Consider the following 23,977-nt stretch of genomic DNA (forward strand, 5'->3'; position numbering starts at 1 on the left):
ATAGATCCTGCAAAACAGGATATACGTTCGATAAAGGTTTTTGATTCTCCATCTCCACATGAATGTTTAATAGGTTCCTTTTCAATGAACCAACTTCAAGTTCCAACGTCTTGATAGAGATGGAATCGGTAACTGTCACACCGGTAGTAATAACAGTGCCCACTATGCCAAAAATTATGGCGGCTACGATTGCAAACATGAATCGCTTTGGTCTGTAGAAAACTGTTCTCTGGTCAAGGTCTTCCTTGCTTGCTTCAGGATCTGCGTAATCCGTTCTTGGAAATATCCGATGTGCATCTGGTACCAGGATTGGAGCTCCGTCGACAGGATCTCAGACATGTTGAGTTGTTTTTCGACGAAGATGCGAGGATCCAGGCTGCTGTAGATCTTCTGGGATAATATCCTCTTGTTCGTCAATATGAACCCCGCGGTGTCTTGTAATATGATTCCGGACGATGGACCTGGCACAGCAATCGGCTCAGCATGGAACTCCTTCCCCAAGATCAGGATGACGTAGATAATGGCAATCATCTTTGATGACATCTTACGCCTATAAAATATTGTATGACACATATGAATACATACACTTTTCAACTTTATCCTGCAAGAAAAGAGTTACTAATACCATATACCTCTGATTGGCATAAGTTCTTTTCTTGGACAGAGTAAGTTTTGGTTTCAGAGGTGAGTTAGGAGACATTTTGTTACAGAGGAAACATACATCAGGATGGGTTAGTATGAGTTAAAGATGTACAATAACAGATAACACTTTTTAGTTCATACAATACCAATCCTTATTTCCGTCTTTAGCTGGAACCGTAAAGTCTCTTCACCTCTTTTCATCCAGCTCCTTCAATCTCTCGAAGTCGCGCACTAGGGTGACAAACACGTAGCTGATTAATGTGCACCCATTTTTCAATAAACTCATCCTCCTTAGGGATTTTGATCTTATAGACCACTGGAGATAATTTGTCAGTGATGACATAGGGACCTTTCCAGGAAGGTAGGAATTTTCTCTCCTTCACTTGATCCCGAGCGAAGTTATAGAGATATACCCGATCGGAAATTTGATACTCCTTCTGTGTAGTCTTCAGATCGTAGTATGTCTTAGCACTCATTGCGGCTTTCTCTATATTCTTCTGTGCAAACGCAAAAGCATGCTGAAGGTGCTTGCGTAAATTTTCCACATACTGATGCGATGTTGTAGCATTGATCAAGTTATGGTCCGTTGTTCTGTAAAGTAAATGCTGGGGTAACATCATCTTCCTTCCCGTGATCATCTCGAAGGGAGAAAGCTTAGTTGCTGCGCTTGGGGTGGCTCTGATGGCCATAAGCACCAAAGGCAACTTGACATCCCAATCCTTACCAGATTCATTGACAAACTTTTTCAGGATGTTCACAATGGACTGGTTGTAACGTTCTACTCCACCACTAGAGGCTGGTCGATAAGCTATATGTAGCTTCCTCTTTACCCCCAGGATTTCCCACATCTTTGTCATCACCTCACTGGTGAAGTGACTTCCACGATCGGATTCAATGCGCTGGGGAAGACCAAATCTAGAAAATATGTGGTTAATGAGCAGAGATGCACATACGCTTGAACTGCATGTTTTGCATGGCAAACATTCCACCCATTTGGTGAACAGACAAGTTACGGTTAACATATACTTGTTTCCTTTTGATGAGGTTGTTACTGGTCCAATGAAGTCAATTTGGATGTCTGACCATGGCATGGACATCCCCCTTTTTATCAGTGGTGCCCGATGAGTGGGTCCTTGTGGCTGGAATTGAGGGCAGATTAGAAATCCCTGACAATATGTTCGCACATCTTGTAACATATGTGGCCAGTAAGCGTAGTCCCGTAGTAACTCGTACGTTATTTTCTCACCTCGATGACCAGCGGTTGGGGCATCATGTGCATGTTGCAACATCAGACCTCGGTATGCTGCAGGTACTACCCATTGCGTAAAACAGTTCTTCGAGGTTCTTATCAGCAATCCATCTTGTAATGAGAATTGGGACTTTCCTTTCATCAAAATTCGTAACTCCTCCTTACCCCCACATACTTCCGTGGTTATGGGACTGTTGTGTGGATCCTCAATGTGCTTATAAAAGAGACCAATAATTGGATCCCCCTTTTGGCTTGCAATAAGATCCTCACTAGGGGAATCTTGGCTCCACTGTGCCACATTGGCTTCAGCTCCCTTTTGGGCCTGACTCCTTGTCATAGCATCCACTTGGACAGTTCCCATGAGGTCGTCAACGTCAAATATTTCTCCGTCAATGGCTGCTTGCTTGGCAAGGGAATCCGCTAGGTCATTCCCCTCTTTATCCATGCCTGGATACTTTGAATGACCTCTTACCTTCTTCCAATAAATGATAAGACTGTGGACGGTAACCATCTCATCAATTTTACAAAACATCTTACCATGCTTTACTGGCTTGTTATTGCTTCTCATCATGTCGGATCTTTTCCATCCGGGAAAGTACTCCACAAAGCTGTTACGAACATAATCAGAATCTGTGATGATTATAAACTCCTTAACATCAGATTCGATAGCCATTTGTACGGCTTTGTACACAGCAGTAAGTTCTGCAACCTGGCTGCTTTTGGAACCAATTTTGTATCCAACGGATACATCTAGGAATTTATTATTCCGCACGACTCCAATACCTGCAACCAATGTACGTTCAGATCCTTCCTCGGCATGGAAGGAACAGCCGTCTATGTACACACATGGCAACGATTTGCAGTACTCCTCTTCATAAGATTTATATGGTGATGATGATTGTTCCTCCAGGAAATCATTTTCCGTTGTCTCACCTTTACGTTCCGTATTGGTACAGTCATCGAGTTCTGCTAATCCCTGAGCAACTGGGTTCTCATTATTTTGTTTGTACCTGATCTCCAATGGCCATCCCATTAAGGACATTGTCCAGGCGGTTATCCTGCTGTTTGACAAGTTTCCATCTCTTATACGATCACTCTGCAAGTATTGCAGCGGCTGGTGTGCGGTCTCCACAATGATCCTTTCGCCTTGGATAAAACTCCTAAAATATTGCAAAGCCCATACAGTTGACAATAATGCTTTTTCACAATTATTGAATTTTACCTCAACCAGTGACAATGACTTGCTGGCATAGGCAATGATCTTGTTTCGGTTTTCCTGTTTTTGGAAAAGAACTGCACTTATGCTTTTATCAGTGAAACCTGTTTCCACGAAGAAAGGTTTTCCCCCTTCTGGATAAGCAAGGCATGGAGCCTGGATAAGTTTGGCCTTGAGCTCAGTTACAGCTTGCTCATGACGCTCACTCCATTCCCATTTTACTCCTTTCTTTAGCAACTGCAAAAGAGGTTTTGTAATTTCGGCATAATTATCTATGAACTTACGTGAGTAGTTCATCATACCCAGGAATGATCTCAACTCCTTGAGATTTGTAGGAGATTTTGTCTTGGACACTGCTTCCACCTTCTTTTTCTGTGGGTTAATTCCATCCGCAGTGACTTCATGACCTAGGAAATTAACCTTGGTCCGACACCATTGAGCCTTCTGTAAAGAAAGTTTTACACCTGCTTTCCTCAGCTGGGTTAGTACATGCCTCAATTCCTGAATATGTTCCTCAAAAGTTGTACTTTTGATCAGGATGTCATCCACATAGGATAAGGTACCTCGTTCAGCGGCATCAGGCATTGCCTTATGCATGAACACTGCAAATTCATGGCCCGCATTTATGTACCTGAAGGGCAATCGGGTCCACGCATACTGTCGTTTGCCAAATGTAAAGGCCAGTTTGTACTGATCCCTTTCATCCACCTTAATCGTCCAATATCCTTGTGCACAGTCAAGGGCAGTGAAGATTTTGGATCCTTGTATTTGTGCCAAACTTTGGTCAATATATGGCACGGGCCATCCGGACATATAAACACGTTTGTTCAACTGTCTTAGGTCCGAGCAAAGACGAAATTGACCGTTAGGTTTGAGGACTCCAAGTATCGGATGATTGAATGAACTGTGTACTGGACGGATGATACCCCTCTCCTCCAAGTTCTTGACGATTTCCGATAGTGACTCATAAGCTGCCAGCGGAAGTCGGTATTGTTTGACAAAAACAGGGGGTGCATCGGGATCTGTTTGGATTCTTGTAATGTGTAGGTTTGTTTCCCCACAGTCATAAGAATCCTTGGCAAACATCTCCTGGAACTCTGCGAAGAGCTCCTTTAGCCGTTGACGCTTCGACTCGTCGGAGCATGCGTCAGCCATGGAGATTTGTTCTTCCACCCGCTCCTGAAATTCTGGGAAAATCTCAGGCTGACTTAACTCGTAAGCTTCTTCAAGCTCACTAGTTAAATCATTCTGGGTGTAGCGTACCTTATCCTTTCCTTGCTGGTATGATTCATACTCTTTTTCATCGATCTCATGGTTGAAAACGAATGATGACTCTTCGATGTGGCATGTACCTTCTTCAGAGCTGAAAGGATAAACCGAGTGTATGTTAAATAACCCCTCAGCGGTTGAGGAAAAATGTTGTTCCACTGTTTGTTCCTCTGTCAGGTATTCATCAGGAATTATTCCAATAACATCATTTTGGAATCCAAATGTGTAGTATTCCGAATCCATAGCTAAACCAATTACGGTGTCCTTTTGTAGGGATATGCTATGGGGAACCATGTTATGAATTACCATGTGTAACTGATCCTGATGGATGTTTATCAGTGGAGTAGGTTTTACCTTTAGGCCGAGTTGCTGCATTCTGTTGGATAAACAGATCAACATGTCTGTGTTCTTCAGCTTCTGTCCCTTCTTTACTTTAATGGGGAGAAGAAATGGTTTACATCCTTCAGGAATTTAAATTTCCTCAGAAACCATGATACTTACGGCATAGGGAATCTGTTGTCCCCATTGTAAGGCTTGTTCTTCATCCTGGAACCCCTCTGGGTTTCCCGGCAATCTGGACCATAAGGTGTTATTTACCATGTCAATCTGTATGGCAAATCGGTGCAGAAGGTCATTACCTATATACATTTGATACCGTGGTTCATTTATCACGATGAAAACGTGCTCCGCAGTTTTACTTCCTATGGAGATAGATAAAACACATCTTGCAACCACATTATGACTCTGGGAATCTTCATCCAGATCATGACCCATTGGTCCTGTGGAGAGAAACTTTAAATCTTTTTAGGATTGGTGACCTGTTTTAAGAGTCCTAGGCTTATGTAACTCGCTTCGGATTTCAGATCCAACTTGGCATATTTCACCCGGGCTATATTGTTTACCTGTACGGGAATCAATAAATTGTCATTGACCTTTTCAATCCATACCATCGATTGAATGTGCCTGGTCAGGTCCAAGACTTATTGATTCCCCCTTTCAAGAGAAATGGTTAATAGATCATCATCCAGAGTTACCTTTTTGATTTTGTCCCTCTGGATGGTAATGGTGTGAGTAGCACCATTGATATCTTCCTCGGGCTTACCATTCTTCAGGATTGTGACCTCCGGTATTTGATTGTTCCTGAAATGCACTTCAATAGAGTTAGGTTTCTCTTCAATAACATGACAACTGCGTTGTGCTTGTGTGTTGCAAGAGTATTCATAGGCAATGGGTGCCTTCACCTGAGTCCATACTGCTTCATTAATGAAATCAACTATGGGACTCAATCTTTTTAATAAATCGATTCCTATGATCATCCGATCATATGGAAGATCCACAATCAATGTGGGATGTCTAATTGTCTTCTTGACAATCTTAAATGTCAACCAGGATGTTCCTTTTACCTGTAAGGCATTTCCACCTACACTTATCAAAGAGCCATCAAATGACCTTAATCGTGGCTTCTTTGATGTTAAATCTGAAACTTGTTTGAAATAGGTGTAAGATAAAATGGTGGCTTGTGATCCAGTATCTATTAATCCTTTGATTGGTCCGATAAGTTCATTTTGTAGATATATGTCCACAAAGTATCGGCCATCCACCTGCAACAAATCACAGAGAAAGTTAGGATGTTTACCCATCTGCTGTCTGAGAGGTTGATCTCTCTGCAGCTCCGTGCCCTCTGCATTCCTGAGTCTCCCAGGACAAGCTGGAGGAGCAGCGTTAGCCCCCCCCTTTGGGACAAGCTGTGTGACATCACAAATCACAGCTGGCTTATGGCTAGATGCTGGGACGATGTGATTATACACTGGAACAGACATCTGGTCAACTGAATTGACATCATTAGACTGCAAGACAAATGACATATTAGACATTTCCCTCCTGGCCCTAATTTCAGGGTCAGGGGTACTGCAAGGAAATAAAGAATTAGGAATCACATCAGATTCTACCACAATCAATTTAATATCCTTACAGTGGCCTGGGTTCTGACCCAGCCCAATCTGCTTTATGCTGTTACATTGCTGGGACCGGCAGTTGCCCCTAAAAAAGGATTAGGCTGTTTTTCTGGGGATAACTGGGACAACTTACTTACCATATTGCTCAGCTGGGCCACTTGCTCTACCAGCTGATCAAACCTGTCTGGTTTGGGCACATTTTGGCTTTGTTGGGCACCCTGGTTATTGGTAGGTGACCTACTCCTGGGTGAATTCAAGGATTCTTGCCTATCTTCCCTCTGTTGTCTGGGCCTATTATCCCAACGTCTATAACCCTGATAAACTCGATTGTTATAGGACCTATATCCCTGGGGAACGTTATTGTAATAGGGACGGTAGTTAGGCTTCCCATTACCTGAATTATTCCCCTCTGATCCATTATTATTTTGGGGTTTGGTCTGTTTGGGCGGTCCTACCTGTTGTAGCTGGGCTTGTTGAGAAGGTCCTGTAGACTGAGGGAACCTTCGTGGCTGGCTTTCAAATCCCAAGTTAGGGTTTACCTTAGCTTCAGCTACCTTTTGCTCTGGGGAATTTTTAAACCTTCTCTCACCTGTTGTATGGCACTCACTGATATTATACAGCATGGTGGCAGCCGTCACCAACCTATCCAAGGGAGCATCAATATCCAGATCTCTGGCTAAGTTAAGTTTGATCTGGGTTGGCATAGCATCATAGAATAACTGCTTGAATTCTTCAGATTCCCAATTTGGGGATCTATATGCCAACCCATAGGCATTTTTGAGGACAGAGGAATTCACGGGGACTCTGATTGGGTCTACACGTAAGGCTATATATGTCCCGTTTTGCAGCAGTAGTGGTTCTGTACGGTCCGAATTCCAATTTAACCTCATGCAAAACACTTGGCCAATCTTGTACTCCTCTCTCCTTAAAGGATGTAAAGTAATGACGATATCTATCATCAAATGCCCATGGAAGGAACCTAATCCGGTCAGCATCAGAGTATAACTTTAAAGAATCCATAGTGGATTCATACAGTTCTAAGTGATTGGCTATCTGAGAAGAACCTTTCTTGGAAAATTTGGATACTGTACTATTTAAAAACTTAATTATGCTGGAGGAGCACTGATCCTTTTCTGAATATTGGGAATTTTTCTTCCTAGAAACCACCTCAGCATACGTTGGTCGCCTGTGATTCTGTGGCAAGGAATAAGTCACACGCTTCCCCACATCATCGTCAGACTCACATGCACTTTCACAACTTTCATGAAACTTATATCGCACAGGTGATTTAACCCTAACCCTAACATGTCTATCCAGGGGAACATGAGGAGAGACACTTCTAGGGGCTTCCATGATATCAACACCTAGTAAGGTGGTTACAGTTTGGAATGCCCGACTTAATTGGGTTAATGCCTCCTGTTTAATCATGCCAACACTTTCAGGTTGCTGAGTGTTTTGGATGGGGTCTGCTGTAAAAGCATGTGATGACATGTCTGGATATTGGGGAGTAAGAAATGGAGGGTCAGGAGATCTCACAGTGTTAGATGGATCCCTTTCAGCATTGACTATATTATGGGCTGATTCTTCTGTCTGTTTAATTTTGGAATACTGGAGATATAAATCCTCTAAATCACTTTTTGCCTTTTGGTATGCATCAAGGCTGAGACTAAGGTTGTACTCTAAGTCTTTGATCTTCGCTTCTGCGGATTTTAGTTCTGATTCCATTTTGGATACATATATTTTTGTACCCATTATAGACTCATACCTAGTTTTAGAAAGAGTACTGACTGCCAACAATGCATACAAAACAGGTGGCAATGCACATAAGAGGTGTTGGTCCCCCTTGGTATTATCATTTGCCAAATCCATATAGGTCAGGTATCTATCAACCATGCCACCTAACTTCCATACATCACAACGTTCTTCAAAGGCTCTTGCTTGCAGCTCATTAGTCCATTCATCTATATTTTTATCTAACTTCAAACGGGAATAAACATAATTGATAACCTTAGAGATTATCTTTCCTGGGTCAAATGGATTATCTGCTAAAACCTGGCCATTACCTGGGTCGCTGCCTGTTACACTCATGATTCTGATCAATATTCAATAACAACAACAATTTGACTTGCCAATAAGGATTAAAGAATATTTTCACTAATTGCACAAATTGGTTATAGAAATATCTCAATCAATCTCAGCAGTGCCTCCAAATATGTCGGGAATTTATTTCATATAAGATATGAAATCATAAAAATTATGATTTCATATTTTATGAAGAAAAAATAATGGAAAATTTAATTGGCGGACATATAAACGCCAGTTCTTTTATTGATGAGATCTAAAGTTAATTTGTGCAGCTAATGAAACAGGGTGCAATTAATTATACAAAATATAATTTATTATAAATACAATCAGTAAAAATGGCATACAAATGAATACAAAGATAATATCAAAATTGACCATAAGATGGTGCTCCACCGTTTACAGGCTGACTTAAGTACAATACTACTTTTTCCTTTTATCAAATTATTACCAATTAATATACTGGTAATCAAAATATTATAATGCAACAACAACAAAAAAAAAAACAATAGAAATGAATCTGTGGAAAATCCCTTATGCTCAATCAGAGAATATGGCAGTAAGAGACACCTTATAAATACGCCCGTTGACCTAACTACGGATAATAAAATCCGATCAGAGATTCCACTCTGATAGCAATATTACAGAAATTCTAATGATGTGCACGTTCATTAAAATTTCCCATAAAATGTATTGTTTTAACACTATTGACCCACTAATAATGGGGTCTCAACTATATGCCAATTGGAGCGATTTATAATTACTGCAAGTAAAATAGATTATACATTACCCCTTTCTTTGGGATAAAGAGCTTTTAGAAGGGACCCAGCTTTCCAAGATTCAGATCTATCCCGTCCTGTGGTACGTTCCTGACGTGTGAAGTGATGCTGATGAATGAATTCCCAAGTGTTCTCCCTGAAGAAGTTCCAAGTGATGTTTGGCTCAAGTCCTCTTTGTCTCAAGTGATTTTTCTTCAAGTGATCTTTCCTTTCTCTCCCAAAAACTGGATTAGATATCCTCATCCTTATCTATGCCCATCCCCTCTTGGATTAGGGATTTCCAATTAGATAAGGTGGGTGTTACGTATGGTAATCATGGGGATGATGTCATTTAATTGGCATTCCTTCTGCCCATCTACCACTTGATGGCACTGTTGTATCATATAGCAATTTTAAGATATTTTAGGAATTAACACATATATATGGTTTTATTACACCACTTAAACTTTCACCTTGTCCACCCTAAATCAATTAGGAGCGATTATTCTGTGACACTTTAGAATCACTTTCCCAGACATCATGGATCCATTTTGACAGTTAACAGACCATCTTATTTATGGTCAGATAAGAGAACCATAAACTTTTAGCTTTTGTCCTGGTCTGTATACACCTCATTGTCACAGCTATTGAGTAATGATGTTTGAAATAACATCAGCTCCTCTGAATAGACCCTTTTTAAGAGAAAAAAAATAAACAACTTGCTATATCCCCTCAGTGAGATACAATACAAAAAGATACATTAATAATGTTTGGTTATAATACATCAATATTGCATAGTATATATGAATCATTAACAAGTTCAAACGCTAAATAAATGCACACAGGAATATATATATATATATATATATATATATATACGAAAAGATACCCATTCCACACCAGATGTGTTTTATGGACGTCTCTTATCAGATCATGGTTTAGCCATGAAACACCCATTGTTCCTCAGACTGATATGTTTAGAGAAACCAGTGTTTTTAAGCAATAACCTCTCTTGACGTTCTCTTAAGATATCACATCTGTTAGCAATAACTTTTAAAACAATATACATTATATGCCAGTGACCATCATGATCTTCTCTGGCTTATTCCAACAGAGAGTTTGGCCTCTTAAAGGTAATGTGAATCTCCATTTTGGTTCTAATATTGTCAGACCTTAATGTGCAGATATAAATATGCCCGACACCGCGGTCCCTGACCGCGGGGATCAGAAACTTTAGTATTCCTAAAATATAAATTTATCCCCCCCTTTACCCCTGAGTGATTTTATCCGGGTGGGAGGTGCGATCCCCCACCCGCCTACCTTTGGTATACCCTGGTATAAATGGCTGACATCTGTGATGCGATGTCAGCCGTTTAACCCTTTCCATACAGCGGTCCGTACGGACCACGGTATGAAAAAGGTTAACAGTAAGAGGGGGCACCCTCCCTCTCCCATCGGGGGTCTGCTGTGCACCACGGTATGAAAAAGGTTAACAGTAAGAGGGGGCACCCTCCCTCTCCCATCGGGGGGCTGCTGTGCCTTTGCAGCCCCCTGATGGAGAGGGAGAGAGCCCCCAGACAGCCCCGCCCTTACCCTTCCCGTCTGCGAAGTTGTGGCAGATGGGGAAGGTTCCCATGGCAACAGGACGCCTTCTCAGGCATCCTGCTGTCCATGGTGCTGAACAGATCTGTGCTAAAGGCATAGATCTATTCGGACAAAGTGTAAGTAAAATACAATACAAAACACTATATAGTGTACTGTATTATACAGACATCAGACCCACTGGATCTTCAAGAACTAAGTGGGTCTGGGTCAACAAAGTGAAAAAAAGTGAAAAATCAAAAAACACATTTATCACTGATTTACAAATGAAAAAAAATAAAATAAAATTACACATGTTATATATCACCACGTCCATAATTACCTGATCTATAAAACAGTCATGTTACTTTACCCGAACGGTGAACTCCATAAAAATAAAAAATAAACAACTATGATGAAATTGAAAGTGATAAAAAAGTTGTATGTACGCCAAAATAGTACCAATCAAACAGTCAACTCATCCTGCAAAAAATGAGACCCTACCTAAGATAATTGCCCAAAAACTGAAAAAAACTATGGCTCTCAGAATATGGAGACACTAAAACAAATTTTTTTTTGTTTCAAAAATGAAATAATTGTGTAAAACTTACATAAATGAAAAAAGTATACATATTAGGTATCGCCGCGTCCGTAATAACCTGCTCTATAAAAATATCACATGACCTAATCCCTCAGGTGAATACCGTTAAAAAAAAAGGTGTAAAAAAGCAATTTTTGTCACCTTACTTCACAAAAAGTGTAATAGCAAGCGATCAAAAAGTCATACGCACCCCAAAATAGTGCCAATCAAACCGTCATCTCATCCCGCAAAAATCATACCCTACCCAAGATAATCAACCAAAAACTGAAAAAAATTATGGCTCTCAGAATATGGAGAAACTAAAACTTGATTTTGTTTCAAAAATGAAATCATTGTGTAAAACTTACATAAATAAAAAAAAATTGTATGCATCCATCACAACCTGCTCTATATAAATATTACATGATCTAACCTGTTGAATGTTGAAAATAACAAAAAATAAAAACTGTGCCAAAACAGCAATTTCTTGTTACCTTGCCTCACAAAAAGTGTGATATAGAGCAACCAAAAATCATATGTACCCTAAACTAGTACCAACAATACTGCCACCCTATCCCGTAGTTTCTAAAATGGGGTAAATTTTTGGGAGTTTCTACTCTAGGGGTGCATCAGGGGGGCTTCAAATGAGACATTGTGTCAAAAAAAAATGGTCCAGTAAAATCTGCCTTCCAAAACCGTATGGCATTCCTTTCCTTCTGCACCCTGCTGTGTGCCCGTACAGCGGTTTACGACCACATATGGGGCATTTCTGTAAACTACAGAATCAGAGCCATAAATATTGAGTTTTGTTTGGCTGTTAATCCTTGCTTTGTAACTGGAAAAAAAATATTAAAATGGAAAATCTGCCCAAAAAGTGAAATTTTGAAATTGTATCTCTATTTTTCATTAAATCTTGTGGAACACCTAAAGTGTTAAAGTTTGTAAAATCAGTTTTGAATACCTTGAGGGGTGTAGTTTCTTAGATGGGGTCACTTTTATGAAGTTTCTTCTCTAGGGGTGCATCAGGGGGGCTTCAAATGGGACATGGTGTCAAAAAACCAGTCCAGCAAAATCTGCCTTCCAAAACCATACGGCGCAGCTTTCCCTCTACGCCCTGTATGCCCGTACAGTAGGTTACGGCCACATATGGGGTGTTTCTGCAAACTAGAGAATTGGGGCAATAAATATAGCATTTTGTTTGGCTGTTAGCCCTTGATTTGTTACTGTAAAAAATGGATTAAAATGGAAAATTTGCCCAAAAATTTTAATTCTCAAATTTCATCTTCATTTTCCAATAACTCTTGCGCAACACCTAAAGGGTTAACAAAGTTTGTAAAATCAGTTTTGAATACCTTGAGGGGTGTAGTTTCTTAGATGGGGTCAATTTTATGGAGTTTCTACTCTAGGGGTGCATCAGGGGGGCTTCAAATGGGACATGGTGTAAAAAAAAAAAACAGTCCAGCAAAATTTGCCTTCCAAAAACCAAACGGCGCACCTTTCACTCTACGCCCCGCTGTGTGGCCGTACAGTAGTTTATGGCCACATATAGGGTCTTTCTGTAAACGGCAGAGTCAGGACAATAAAGATACAGTCTTGTTTGGCTGTTAACCCTTGCTTTGTTAGTGGAAAAAATGGGTTAAAATGGAAAATTAGGCAAAAAAATGAAATTCTCAAATGTCATCCCCATTTGCCAATAACTCTTGTGCAACACCTAAAGGCTTAACGAAGTTTCTAAAATCAGTTTTGAATACCTTGAGGGGTGTAGTTTATAGAATAGGGTGGTTTCTATTATGTAAGCCTCGCAAAGTGACTTCAAACATGTAGTGATTCCTAAAAATAGTTTTTTTGTAAATTTTTGAAAAATTTCAAGATTTGCTTCTAAACTTCTAAGCCTTGTAACATCCCCTAAAAATAAAATATAATTCCCAAAATAATTCAATCATGAAGTAGACATATGGGGAATGTAAATTCATCACAATTTTTTGGGGGATTACTATGTATTACAGAAGTAGAGAAACTGAAAATTTGAAATGTGCTAATTTATTTTCAAATTTTGGGTAAATTAGGTTTTTTTTTATGCAAAAAAATAAACTTTCTTGACCCAATTTTAGCAGTGTCATGAAGTACAATATGTGGCGAAAAACAATCTCAGAACGGCCTGGGTAAGTCAAAGCATTTTAAAGTTATCAGCACTTAAAGTGACACTGGTTAGAGTTGCAAAAAATTGCCTTGTCCTAAGGTGAAATAAGGCTGTGTCCTTAAGGGGTTAAGTACCGGGACATCATGCTGTATCGGTACATCATGTGTCCCAAACAGGTTAAACCCCGGAGGCACTGCTTACCTAATAACAGAGAACTTCTCTACAGTCTATCTCCCTCAAACACAAACTTCAGAGGATACCAGAGATGAAAGAACATTTCTTTACTTTCATGGAAAGAATATTCCAGAACAACCATGCAGAAATGGCACATGCGCTCCAAGACGTGTTGGTACTTACCCATATTTGGTGTGTATCATCCTAAAAAGCCAGGGCAGATAAGCGCAGTATTCGACTCGAGCACCAGGTGGGAAGGCGTTTTGCTAAATGATGTCTTACTGTCTGGTCCAGACCTCAACAACAGACTTCTAGAGATACTCCTACGCTTCCGCAGAGATTCCATAGCATTTATGGCCGACATACAACATACTGTATGTTTCACTGCTTCCTTGTCAAGAAAGAACATAGAAACTACTTGAGGTTCTTCTGGTACCACAATAACGACCCCAATGAAGACATTGTAGAGTACCAAATGAGAGTGCACATCTTTGAAAACAGTCCTTCCCCTGCAGTTGCTATGTATGGTCTCAGACATTGAGCATGAGGGTGAAGAAAAGTATGGGTCAGATGTCAGATGCTTTGTAGAAAAATATTTCTACGTAGACGACTGCTTGAAATCCACACCCATGAACAAGACCGCAATCAGTCTCCTGAAAAGGGCTCAAGAAATGCTTGCGCTAATTTGAGGTTGCGCAAATTCACCTCCAACAGCCGTGAGTTAATGGAAGCCTTCTCACCCCAAGACCATTCAATTGATCTAAAGCACTTGGACCTTAGCACCGACTCCCTTCTCATGCAGCTGAGCCTCGGTTTGATGTGGGACTTAAATGTAGACACATTCTCCTTCCAAATCAGCAAGCAAGAAAAGCCCTTCACACGTAGAGGAGTCCTGTCCACCATAAACAGCTTATATGTTCCTCTGGGATTCGTATCGCCTGTTACCATCCAAGGTAAAATGATGTTAAGAGACTTCACCAGAGAGATGTCTGATTGGGATGATCCACTTCCTATGGAGAAAAAGGACCTGTGGACAGGTTGGAAGAAGTCTCTCGAAGCTTTGACCAGCCTTCATGTGGCATGACCATATGCTTCTGTGCCATCTACTGAAGTCAAGATGCAAAGACTATACATCTTCTGTGATACTTCAGTCAAGGCTATTGCAGCCATAGCATACCTACAGACCATTGATGTCAAAGAACAATGCCATATAGGATTTGTCATGAGCCGGACCAAACTGCCGCTACTCAGCAAACACACGATATCAAGACTGTAACTCTGCACTGCTGTGCTTGCAGTGGAGATGGTTGAACTTCTGAAATGAACCTGGAAATCGAAGAAGTCGAGTTTTACATGGACAGCAAGGTAGTCCTAGGATATATCTGCAACAAAACCAGACGTTTTTACGTCTACATCTGCAATCGGGTGCTAAGGATCAGGAGATCCACTTGTCCTAAACAGTGGCAATACGTGCCTACACAGCATTATCCTGCATACCATGCGACTAAATCTGTTGCACCAAGCCACCTTAAAGACACAACATGGTTTATAGGTCCTGCGTTCCTGTACCATTCAATGACTTGCAACATTGGATTCAACACATTCGAATTGATAGACCCAGATACAGATGAAGAAATCCGACCCAAAGTATCTACTCTACATACAGTGACTACCAACCACCAATTCAAATCTCATCACTTCAACAGGTTCTCCACCTGGATGTTGCTCTTTTGTGCTATAGCCTGTGTAGTTCATACAGCTCAGACATTACATGTAAGCCAGAAGCCCTGCAAAGGTTGGCATCACTGCGAACATGCCTTTACCGCTCATAATCTGAAAAGGTCCAACAACATAATAATTCACACTATACTTCATGAATCTCATGCTAAGGAAATAGACTACCTCAGCAAAAGCCAAACAGTCTTGAAGGACATCACTTTGGAAAAGCTTGGTCTCATCATTGACCAAAATAGGTTGCTAAGAAGAATGATTTCAGTGGTGGCGTCTGTTAACGCCAGACGGGGAGTGTTCTGCCTCCAGCAGAGGGAGATTCATTTCAGTTCACGTCTATTTCATTTCTAATTCTTTCTGCAGCAATTTCTGTATTCCTGTAGTTATTAGTTAGGTAACAGCACCATCTAGCAGTGATAAAATAAATGTACTGCACCTTGTTTTCTTGTTAATAAAGATTATTGGTTTGTGGAAGGTGCTAGGCATTGTGGGTAGCGCAAGGCATTCTGGGAAGGAGAAGCCCAGTCTTTAGTCTACATACAGACGACAGCTGTTCCATGCAGTTCTCCATCTTAAACTCCACCATCTTTGTGCAAGTATAGTACAGACCAAAAGTTTGGACACACCTTCTGATTCAAAGAGTTTTCTTTATTTTCATGACTATGAAAATTGTAGATTCACACTGAAGGCATCAAAACTATGAATTAACACATGTGGAATTATATACATAACAAAGTGTGAAACAACTGAAAATATGTCATATTCTAGGTTCTTCAAAGTAGCCACCTTATGCTTTGATTACTGCTTTGCACACTCTTGGCATTTTCTTGTTGAGCTTCAAGAGGTATGCCTTATAAATGGGGTTGGGACCATCAGTTGCCTTGTGGAGAAGGCAGGTGGATACACAGCTGGTAGTCCTACTAGACTGTTAGAATTTGTATTATGGCAAGAAAAAAGCAGCTAAGTAAAGAAAAACGAGTGGCCATCATTACTTTAAGAAATGAAGGTCAGTCAGTCCGAAAAATTGGGAAAACTTTGAAAGTGTCCCCAAGTGCAGTCACAAAAACCATCAAGTGCTACAAAGAAACTAGCTCACATGCGGACCGCCCCAGGAAAGAAAGACCAAGAGTCACCTCTGCTGCGGAGGATAAGTTCATCTGAGTCACCAGGCTCAGATATCGCAGGTTAACAGCAGCTCAGATTAGAGACCAGGTCAATGCCACACAGAGTTCTAGCAGCAGACACATCTCTAGAACAACTGTTAAGAGGAGACTGTGTGAATCAGGCCTTCATGGTAGAATATTTGCTAGGAAACCACTGCTAAGGACAGGCAACAAGCAAAAGAGACCTGTTTGGGCTAAAGAACACAAGGAATGGACATTAGACCAGTGGAAATCTGTGCTTTGGTCTGATGAGTCCAAATTTGAGATCTTTGGTTCCAACCACTGTGTATTTGTGCGACGCAGAAAAGGTGAACGGATGGACTCTACATGCCTGGTTCCCACCGTGAAGCATAGAGGAGGAGGTGTTATGGTGTGGGGGTGCTTTGCTGGTGACACTGTTGGGGATTTATTCAAAATTGAAGGCATACTGAACCAGCATGGCTACCACAGCATCTTGCAGCGGCATGCTATTCCATCCGGTTTGCGTTAAGTTGGACCATTTATTTTTCAACAGGAAAATGACCCCAAACACACCTCCAGGCTGTGTAAGGGCTATTTGACCATGAAGGAGAGTGATGGGGTGCTGCGCCATATGACCTGGCCTCCACAGTCACCGGACCTGAACCCAATCGAGATGGTTTGGGGTGAGCTGGACCGCAGAGTGAAGGCAAAGGGGCCAACAAGTGCTAAGCATCTCTAGGAACTCCTTCAAGACTGTTGGAAGACCATTTCAGGTGACTATCTCTTGAAGCTCATCAAGAAAATGCCAAGAGTGTGCAAAGCAGTAATCAAAGCAAAAGGTGGCTACTTTGAAGAACCTAGAATATGACATATTTTCAGTTGTTTCACACTTTTTTGTTATGTTTATCATTCCACATGCGTTAATTCATAGTTTTGATGCCTTCAGTGTGAATCTACAATTTTCATAGTCATGAAAATAAAGAAAACTCTTTGAATTAGAAGGTGTGTCCAAACTTTTGGTCTGTACTGTATATCTGGCGAGTGACATCCACCTTTGTTTTAGGCACAGTATGTTATTCAGAGCTGTTTATCTAGGTATAAGTGTCACTCAGCGAGTTATATCTGTTAGCTAGCCATGCAATCTATGTATAGACAGCCATTTTGGACATCTACTTTCTCTGTCAATGAATTACTGTACCTGCTATTCTGTATATTTTACTTACACAAGCCATTTGTATTCTTGTAGTTTTCCCAATTCACAATCTTGTTGACCAATAAATAAGTTAGACTACAGAAAACAGTCCTCTTATTTGGAAGACCGGAATGGATTATACTGAATGTCAGACTGCACACTTTGTGATGTCTATGAAGACAGAACATACAAAAAGCATCCAGGGAACCTGTGGGATTAAAGCAAAATAGCCCAAAAAGCATCTTTGTCAAAATCGGAGTACTATTTATTTGTGTTACCATAGATCAAAAATCATGTGTGCTACCAGTATAGTTGCCACTTACTTGGGTTTCCATATGACTACAATTTAGTTGTACTACCAGTGGACTGAGTCTTCCTTATGTTAACAGTTTTAACAGTGTCCATACATTTGGCATTGCTATTCCATCAGGTTAACTGGTAAAAATAGAAGTATTCAACATGTGAAAAACAACATTAATAGGTGGCTTATAATTTATGTGCATTGGTAGCAGTTTACCAAATTACTTGGGCTGCCAAACGGGATGGACACCTGGTGTCCTGTTGATCGAAACGAAGTTAACGAAGTGGAATTCGATACGAATTTCAGGAAAATTTGATTAGCCAAAAACACGAATTTCTTGGAGCTTCCTGGCAATCAATTTTTCTTGAAATGGTGGTAAGAAAATACTCACCTCATCCATTTGAGTTTTGTTTCGAAGTTCAGCAAAGCAACTAAATAAAAAATTTTAAAACTTCACTTATCACAAAAAATTATCTTTTGCCGGATCTCAATACCGGAAAATGTAAACACAAGTGTAAAAGTAGACTTAAAGTAACAGTTATCATACGAGTGTATTACTGTAGTGCAGCGGTGGCATGAAGCACACAGCGTCATACCAACTAATGACGCCGTGCACTCCTGCTCTCAGCAGGAATCCAGGCCGGGTTAGCACGGACACAGCAGTGTGCATTCGGCTTTAGGCTGATGACTGTTTACTGGCAGATTAGTTGCAGATTCATGCTACAAAATCTACTCTTAAAATAACTCAAGTACGAAAAGCACTTAACAATATAACAGAACTCCATACAAATGCAGAATGCCCTAAAAAATCTAGATCTGAGGGCAAGTTGCAGATTCTCAAATTCATAGCAAACATGTCTCATGGATGCTCTCTGGATTTGCAAAGGCAAACTCCCAGTGCCGCACACTTTGTCAGCTAATCCAGATTATTTGAAAAATGATTCCATCCAGAAGATCTGGAAAGGCAAACCTTCCTTTGAAAAGAAAACCTACAACAAATACAAAGTTAGTGTCGGCAAAGTAGAAAAATATCTAACTTTTTATTAAAAATATACATTATCATCATGATAAAAAAGCATCACACAAAGAGAGGTTATATTTTTAACAATGCACAGTAATGCAGCCCCTTTTATTCCCTACACAATAACAGTGCCTCCTGGAGCACTTAAGGACTACTGGAGCCTATTGACTGCTGCTCAGTCTATCTGTCTCCTGAAATGTGCTGCCATCCTTGGTTGTTGAACCCTTCTCTGCCATTCTCTGCCTTCCTTTCAATGGTCTTCTCACTGCCGGCCAATTTTTCCCATCTTCCTCCCACCATGTGCTTCCAGACTTCTCCCTTTCCTGTTCCAACCACTATAATTTCCACTTCTCTTTCTGTGCCAACGGAAGTTTTGAATGGTAGGGCAAGAAGCTGTTGACTCCAAATTACAATCTAATTGTAACTGTGTCTTGAGAATGTAGGTACAGTTAACATTGGTGCTCACCAAGAGCATCAGGTCAGACGGCCCAGACCCCCTGATACCATAGGCACTGTAGCTGCTGCTATGGCTGCTACAGTGGTAATTATACCACTAATATACAGGCTTCTCTGCACAAATAAAACATGAAAAATAGAAAGAAAATAGAAATATATCTCATTTGCAAATCTTGGATACTATAATTATTAGATAGAAACTAGAGATTCTTTCTACCTAAAAATATCTCTGAACAGTTTTGCTGCCCTGGTCTCATTCTTATATATTGTCCCGTAACTGTTGCACATGGAAATGGACTGGCACCAGTGGGAATAGAAACTATCCTCCCCCAAATAAAGAGAGCAGTACAGGAGCCAATGCGCTATTTGGTTTTCCTAGGAAATTGACTTTTACAGCAGAATAAAACATAATGTTACTGTGTAAGATCACAAAGAGCAAATTAATGGCTAAGGCAACTGCTTAAAGTGTATTCAAACACCCACATGGGATTTGCATTAGCAAGTCTGATTTCAGTCAGATTGTCTGTTATTGTACAGACTGTCTCAGTGTCTGCTAGTGATGATTTCTATTAAGTAAAATAATGGTTGGAAAGAAAGTGAGTGCAAAGGCATTAACAGCTGAAGGACTTCTTTTATTTCGACATCAGGCTTTTTCTAAGTTTCAGAATATATATACTGTATAAAATATATATATATATATATATATATATATATATATATATATATATATATATACAGGGCCGGTTTTAGACAATGTGTGGCCCTGGGCAAAATTGAAAGTGGGGCCCCAAATCCTGAAATATTGGACCAGAAGTCTGACAGAACGTTGTAGGCACGGACAGTGGTTGTAGCCACAGCAGCTGAGTGTAGAATGCTTCATTATCTCTCTTTAGCCTTTCCACTATAAGCTGCTGATCCTGCAGCCTCTGTATGTTCACACAGAGTATTTTCTGTGCTTAAAAAACCTAATGCAGAATCCACATCAGGTTTTTTGGGATATGTTTTTTTTTTCTGATACAGTTTATAACACACTTTTTGATGCAGTTTTGCTGTGGATTTTCATTAATGACGATTTTTCAAAGGGAATTCTGGACATGGACCCCACATAAAGAATGACCAGGTCACTTAATTTTTTCATGGTGCAGTTTATAAGCAGAAAAAAAGGGATTGTTCCATCCAGGCCCCTGAAGTGAAGGGAGTGCACAATCTGCATGCATGGTCATCCTCAATTATGCTAAGTGTTCTGAAAATAGACGATCACTGGCAATTCCATAGTAGTGAATGGAGATAATGCTGCGAATGCACACTGTTATGGGGGATTTGTGGAGGACACACTGTTATGGAAGATATGTGGATGACACTGTTATAGAGGATCTGTGGATCACACTTCTATGGAGGATCTGTGGAGGACGCACTAATATGGGGGATTTGTGGATGACGCTGTTATGGGGGGATCTGTGGATGACACTGTTATGGGGGATCTGTGGATGACACACTGTTATGGGGGGATCTGTGGATGACATACTGTTATGGGGGGATCTGCAGATGACACACTGTTATGGGGGGATCTGTGAATGACACTGTTATGGGGATCTATGGATAACACTGTTATGGGGATCTGTGAATCACACTGTTATGCAGGATCTATGGATAACACTGTTATGGGGATCTGTGAATGACATTGTTATGGTGATCTGTGGCGGACACACTGCTATAGAGGATGTATGGATGACACTCTGTTATGGAGAATCTGCTGATGACACTGTTATGGGGATCTGTGAATGACACACTGTTATGGGGATCTGTGGATGACATTGTTATGGTGATCTGTGGCGGAAACACTGCTATAGAGGATCTATGGATGATACTCTGTTATGGAGGATCTGTAAATTACACTGTTATGGGGATATGTGGATGAGACTTTTATGGGTATCTGTGGAGGACACTGTTATGGGGATCTGTGGATGACACTATTATGGGGATCTGTGGTGGAAACACTGTTATAGAGGATCTGTGGATGACACTCTGTTATGGAGAATCTGTTGATGACACTGTTATGGGGATCTGGGTATGTATTTACAAATGCCTATGAGGGCAATAGAAACTTATCTTGGCCCAAGTGCAAACTAATACTTCACTTTTATTATATTATTCATTAAAAAGTGTCACTGGTGGGTGTGATTCACATGTGATGGGACACAGACAAACAAACAGAATAATCTACTAAGGTGTTAAAAGCACAGTCTACGACCCACTGTGAGAGATGGTGGATATAACCGGTTGGAGGCGATGTGCTCAATCGCTCACTCCAAAAAACGTGAGAACAACAAATTGTGCTACCACATCCTGCAAGTGTTGTTTCAACTAATTTTCAGCTGGAATTGTCAATTTTATTGTCCAATATCAATAGTGGGAGACTGATACCTTCATCCCACTATATGCATTGAGAAGCTGTTTCACAGCCTACAGTTTTCCAACACAACATGCACTTGCCATATGTACAGCAGACTGGAGTGTGTGGACTACTGATGGTACCAGTCAGGTGTCACGACCCTTGGTCATAGTCGTGACTCCTTGGGAGCCGCATGCAGTTACCCGCGGTTTTGGTGTTGTGTCAACCGCAGCTGGGGGCACTTAGTGGTTTGCCTCAGGTGCGGTTGCCGCGGATAACAGGCATGCGTGCGGTTGCCCTTGGCAACGTGTTTTATGTGCACTCCCTTTGTCTGTTTTTGGTGCACGAGGTCATGTGTTGTATGCACGGAGACACCTTCCTTCACCTGCGGTTGTCCGCGGCAACGTCTGTTGCTGTGTGCATGTGGTGGCAGGGTCTCGGCCTGCTGGCTGTTCCCCAGAACATGGTTGCCACGCATGCCGTTGCTGGCGGTAACAGGTGAGTGTGTTTGTGTGTTTTATGGATTGTGTGTACTTCCCCTTTAAGTTGGTGTTTTCCCTTTCCTGTGGTGCTGGAAGGGTTAACTCTCTTCCCAGTGTGTGTGATGTCACTGGGTGTGTTCTGACCGGTGGGTGTGGCCACCTAGGCCTATATAGCCTCGTTCTCTGGCTTGGCTCAGTAGGTTGCTTTCAGCCAGGCATAGCTGGAGCAACCTCCTGTACATTACCATCTACCAGTAGGGGCCTCCCTTCTGGTCATAAATCTTTGTTACACGGTGTTATCTAGGTGTGTGTGGGGTTCTGTATCATTGCAGCTTATGGTCCGGGTTCCTGTGTGATGTCTGGTGTGTGCTGTGTTCCTTGGTGTCTTGAACTAACAGCACCTGCACATGGGTTCCTGGTTGTGTTGTCTGTGGCAGGTGAGTGTTGTGTGGATTACTTTTGCCTGTCACTGCCATAGCTGTTTCTGTTTCCCTTTGTAGCTTGGCCACATTAGACTCCTGTTTCTCCGTCTCCAGGAGGAACGGGCTGTCTACCCTGTTCTCTAGTTCAGGGCTGACTTGAGGGCTTGTAGGGACTATAGGTTCCAGCGTATGAGCCCTCCTACCATCAAGGTCGGCTCATACTGACAGGAGACAGGGTCAGCGTTAGGGACGCAATAGGAGGTGACCTGCTCCCTAATTCTGTGGTCCTGGCCAAGTGGTAACCTTACCATCTCCTGGCACCGCACGGCTGGGGGTTTCCCTCACTTCCAGCCGTGACATCAGGTGATAGTGAACCAGCCTAACCCCTGTTTATTACTACCAGGGTAATTTGTGCAAAAGGCTATGAGGTCAGCCTCTTGCCATGCCACGTCTGTAAATGCTAGTGCCTGCTCAAGCTGATCATCAGCAAAAAACTGATTTACAGGTTGTTGCCCTTTATTTGTAAAAGGGGATTTGTTGCATCAACCCTCTACACAACTGGGAATGCTATTTAGCAGCTAGCATTAAATACAGACGGTGGCTACACTGTTATCCACCTGAATGTGCAGCCTGCTGGTGGTGCCAGACAGGTCACATTAATGCGTCCAAGACTGACAACACTGCTAACCTCCTAAAAGTACAGCCTGCTGGTGGTGCCAGGCAGGTCACGGTAGTGCATGCGGGACTGGCAACACTGCTGTCCTCCTAAGTGTGCAGCCTGCTGGTGGTGCCAGACAGGTCACAATATATCATCCGGGCTACTATTTCTCTCTGACAGTGGGAAACATGGCTGCTAATTAAAACCTAAATCTGCCCCCCGACATGTTCCGCCAGTATCTCTGGCTGCCCGTTACCCCTGAGGAAGCCAGAGATTAATGAATAATATAATAAAAGTGAAGTATTAGTTTGCAGTTGGGCCAAGATAGGTTTCTATTGCCCTCATAGGCATTTGTAAATACAGTTGTGATTAACCTTGCCCAGGTCAGGTCCTGAATTTATGGGGATCTGGGTATGACACACTGTTATGGGGGATCTGTGGAGGAAACACTGTTATGGGGGATCTGTGGAGGACACTTATTGGGGATCTGTGGATGACACTGTTATAATGTGTGACATAGCTTTACAGATTTATTTATTAGCAGCCCTGGTC

This window comes from Bufo gargarizans, chromosome 5, assembly GCF_014858855.1.
Source record: "Bufo gargarizans isolate SCDJY-AF-19 chromosome 5, ASM1485885v1, whole genome shotgun sequence".
NCBI classification, from domain to species: Eukaryota; Metazoa; Chordata; class Amphibia; order Anura; family Bufonidae; genus Bufo; species Bufo gargarizans.